Source organism: Chroicocephalus ridibundus, chromosome 6, assembly GCF_963924245.1.
Source record: "Chroicocephalus ridibundus chromosome 6, bChrRid1.1, whole genome shotgun sequence".
NCBI classification, from domain to species: domain Eukaryota; kingdom Metazoa; phylum Chordata; class Aves; order Charadriiformes; family Laridae; genus Chroicocephalus; species Chroicocephalus ridibundus.
Window position 1 is genome coordinate 32173293 of NC_086289.1, and position 5029 is coordinate 32178321.

The window sequence follows — 5029 nt, forward strand, 5'->3', positions numbered from 1 at the left end:
GCTGGACTTACGGCAAGACCAACGCAAGCTTTAAGTACCTTTAAGTATCTTAAACTTTCTTTAAGTATCATATCAACAGTTTGTCAAAATCCTTCCTTTCTCACCAGCAGGTTTGGCTCCTTGTTAACACGGTGGGTACCTCTTGGAGTTGAAGCTCCTCACTCTCATCCAGAGCAGACATATGCCTGAACGTACAGCTGCAAGTAATATGGTTAGTCAATATATTTTACTCTGATGAGCACTAAAGGGGCTGCAGGAAGGACATTTGACTGTCATGTCAGATACTCACTACCAGACAAAGAAATAATCTCACTCGGGCATTATCAATTCTCACTGAAGGAGCAGCTGACAGACCTCTCACTCTTTCACCCCAGCTGCAGTCTCCAGAGTGTGAGAAATAAAGTAGATGCCTTTGAATCCTGCATACCTGGAGCTGCACATCAGCTGTTTGCGTAGGAAACGGGGAACACAATATAACGGAAGCTTGATTCAGATGAAAAGCTGAAAAGTATTTCTTAAGTAAAAAAGAAAGAGTATGCTTCACTCCTCTGAGAGCTGGGCATAGTAGAGGATAAAAAAAAGAAACCTGGGTCCAGGGGGCTTCAGTGGAGGGATAATATAATGTGTACATCGCCCAATTGTACACATGCAGAATTGTCAGCAGAACCCGTGGCCTTGTGCTCCGCAAACACAGCCAGCTAACAAAGCGGTGACACCAGCTCATCTGGCAGAGGGAACCAGCACAAGCAAGTGGCCTTGTGCACTTTCCCCTCTGGAGGACAACATATCAGGAGTCAGTATATGAGAGAGGCTGATTCCCCAGACTTGCTGTCTTCACTTTTGTAGGCTACTGTCAGTTCAGTGCAGCAGCGGGACAGGATCACTATGTGGAGTGGCTGGAAAGCCCAGAATAAAGACAGACATGGGGACATTTCTGTGCCTGGTTTTTAAAAGGCCATTAGTCTAAACCTCCTGGTTTGGGCTGCCAGCAGCACAAGCAACTGCTGTCACAAAGCACTGCAAACGCGAGTGATACAGTAGGATAATGTTGCTGTAGTCATGATGGTCTAAGAACATTAGCAATGGAAGGTTTATAAGTAGAGGCAATGTCTAGCATTATGGGGCCTTATAAATGCCTATATTGTCAGCAAACTGCAATAAGAAGCAATGAGATTGGTCTACAGAGCATCCAGAAAGCTTTTCCTCAGTCAAAATTTCTCTGTGAACCCATTCCATGCTGCAGTGGGGAAGCAGCGGACATTGCAGGCAGGGTGGTTTAGTTACTAACACGCACTGAGCGGGCTGGGCAGGCGATGCTCTGCTCCCCTCTCCTCCTGCCTCCATAGCTGCAGCGTGGTCCCTGCACCCCTCCACTTCCCCTGCAGGCAGCCCAAGCAGGTTTGTCAAACGACAGCTTCTCTGCGTCGCCCTTGTGATTTCTTTCAGCCCAGTTTTAAAAATAGTTTCGGAGCAATTATGTCACATAAGAATAAACCTGCATGCTGGTGCATCTTTCCTGTCACCACAAAATAACAGCACTACACTTTCTACATTTCAGTCTTTTCCTTTTTTTTTCTTTTTCTTTTTTTTTTCTGCAACGATCAACAACTTCTGCAGTAAAAGGACACAGTATAATCAGGAGATCATCAGCCTGAAATAAGTGTAAAACTTGCAAAAATTATGCACTCTGTGAAGAAACCTGATGCTTTTTTTAGCATCCAAGCACGCATACTGCAAGACCAAATCCATCTTAAAAATAAGTCAACGCAAGCCTCTTCATATCACCGAGGCTGCACTTACTAATGAGGACAATATATATATATTTTTTCTTTTCCCTTGAAGCCAGATATTTTGCACATTTCTGATGATCTGACATAGCTGGGGCTGCTTTTGTAGCTACTTGTTTCACGTTGTTCACAGAAGCTTTGCTGAGCCTGGTTCCAGGCCTTTGCACCAGTGAGGTCAGCCCCTGAGATGTTCTGCCTTTCCTGGGTTTTGGCCAACTACTTGATACTTCAAAGCTGAGGAATTACCATTTGAAGCGAGCATCTCATGCACACTGCATGGTCACACCGCAAAAGGATAGAGCAAAGCTCATTCGTGTTCTTCTCCATCCACTGAAATGCTAAGAAAAAAGTCATTGGTTTTTCTGTGATGTCTTGAGGCAATTGTTTTTCAAATCGGGAGCCATGCCTGTTCCTCATGCCTTCAAGTAATATTGTGCTTTTCCTCTCCCAGAAAAGTGATTTGCCATTGTCTGCGGCCACCTTCAACTGTTCCAAAGCTTGCTTAAAATGCTTTTGCTCTTGAAACTGGAAGGCCTCCATTTCCAATTAGGTTTGATATCCCAACTTCATGGTTCAAAAAATATTTGAGCTGTCTGTTGATGGAAGTTCACGTTCACCCAAGGAACTGTAGCATCATTACCAATGGATTTCTTCAAATAAAAGAAAATTTTGGTAAAGAAAGCTGTCAAAGGACTCCAGCCCTAGATCTCAACAGCTTCGCCGTGGCAGCAAGTAATTTCCTAGAGTGTTTCACAGCATCCCACAAAGCCAAGTTTTAAGTTGCTGAGATTTCTCTGTGTTACTGATACCTCTACTTTCATAGGCAGTGAGCGTGAACATAAACTGTTGTCTGGTCTGCCCAGGTGACTACAGATACATCCAGGAAGAAAGCCGAAAGAATTTCTGGCAGATACTTTTGTATGGATTACCATGCACAGTGAAAACCTCAGCTCAGCTCTGGGTGAAGAAGTCAAAAGGGAGAGCCTTGAAATGACCCCTGAATGACAGAGGGACAATAGCCAAACAAGGGCAGCAAAACAAAACTTCAGTGGCAGGGAAACAGGTATTGTTAATACGAAGGGGATTCGACAAGAGTTATAGCATACTGATTCAACATTAGCAGGATTTTTTCCTGGCTTCCTTTAGAGTGATAACTCCAACAACATTGCAGGATGCGCAGGGATAATAACGAAAACAACACCAAGGAAAAACCCTTCTGGGGTTTAAGCTCAAGAGCTTCTTTTTTGTAACTCAATTATTATACGTCTAGTTTTTCAAAGCCTTGGAACACTAAAAATAATAAAATCTCTTTCATTTATAAATTAAATAGACAAAGTAAATGCAGCCAGCGATTCCGGTCTGTGTGCTTACCATTGCTGAGTGTCTGTTGCTTGAACAGAGTGGGTGGTGGTGTTTTTAAAGGCAACAAAGCCAATAATAAATGCAGAGTGGTTCAAGATGACATGCAGTTATAAACATTTCCTACAGAGTATATTAGGTCCGCAGGTTCATAAGTGCCTTTTAGATTCCATATTTTAAACACTGGTCTTGAAAGAGCCTGAAAAAAACCCGCATATGCCCAAGGTCAAGAGTAGAAATTTTTTTTTCTTGAACAGGAGGGATTTTGTGATCTTGCCCTTCTCAAAGACAAAACCATTTTCTGTACTTGAGCACTGATGTTGGTCATAGGCCTGACGCCATAAGACAGATGCATCAGTATTTGTAAGGCCAGATACGCAGCTGGTACGGATCAGTGACCTTCCGCTGACTTCACGTGCGGCATGAGAAGAGCTGCTCTCACCAGTTGGCTGGCCTCAAGCTACTAATTTGTAAACTTAAGCTGCTACCAAAGAATCATTTACAGAACAACAGGGGATTGCTCATTGATTTCTCAAACACTGATGAAGCAAAATAAAAAGGGAAGAAAACAGAATTCTAACCGTCCCGAGCAGTTAGAATGGAAACAATCCTCCCCATCTCTGCAACACCTGGAAGGGCTGATTATAACTGTAGATCCCAATTACAGTGAAAATAACACAACAACATGGATAGTTCTTTAAAAATAAACAGATATGAAGTAGTACTATTGATCACCATTATTAGCATAGTGGGTCAGCATAATTTAAACCTTTCCATTAAGGCGCAAAGATGGGTTTTCAAGATAGGGCATCCGTGCAATTATTGAGCTGAGTAGGAGGTAGAAATGTAATTATGTAAACTAACCAAATTAAGAGGATTGCACAGTTCATTAGAGTCCATTTTTTTGGTCAGCATTTTGGATCACCAGCTGCTATAGAATTTCATTTCCATTAAAAAGCATTAATTGCATCTCTTCTGTGAAAACGGAGCAGTTGTGCTAGTGTGAGCGGCTCCATCCTTGCTGTTCTAATGCAGGTGTGGAAAGAGCCTCCTGCTCACTGCCAGCACTCAGGACAGCCAGCCCCATTCCCTCACCGAGCCCTCAAGGGGACAGGAGACTCTTGCCAAGTTTGCCTATGATCACGCTGGTTGGTAGGAACTTGTATAGTTGATATCATTAAGGATTTAAGGTGATTTATTCAGGAAATACAACCGAAGAGAGGATCCCACTTTGCCAAGTAGTTTCTAAACACAGAGCTAGGCCCTCCCCAAAGGAGTATCTCTTTGGCCAGAAAGAAGAGAGGGGGGAGGCTTAGTCATTGTACGTTACACATACTGAGCTGAGAGAGAGAATTCATTTCAGGCTGGGATTTTCAAAGGAGCCTGAGAGAGCTAGGCACGCTATTCCAAGTTAATTGCGGTCAGACATCAGTTACCTGTTTTCCAGAGACGGAAAACTCCAGACAAGATTGCTTCCCTGGAGTCAAGCTGAGAAATGTGGTCTCCATCACACAGCCATGCCACTGCCACTGTCTCTTCGTCCACTTTCTTACGCACTTAATTGAAAGAATAAACAAGACCTTGCTGCCAGATAAAGACTCCGGGAGGGACTTGGAAATCTATGGGCCAATCTACGTACAGCCAGAGACTTCATTTCACATATTTCTTATCTCTGGCTTTATTATCCTTCATATTACTGTGGGACGATATTAAGGTAAATATCACTCTATGTCCTGCCAAATAAATGCAAACTACATCTTTGGCCCTCAGCAACAGAACATTTCCCATCCGTAAGAGGTCAACCTGAGGAGAAAACGATCTTCACTCAAAATCTGGAGGCTTTGTTACTTGTTAGTTATACGTGACTCTCCCTCCCTCACAGG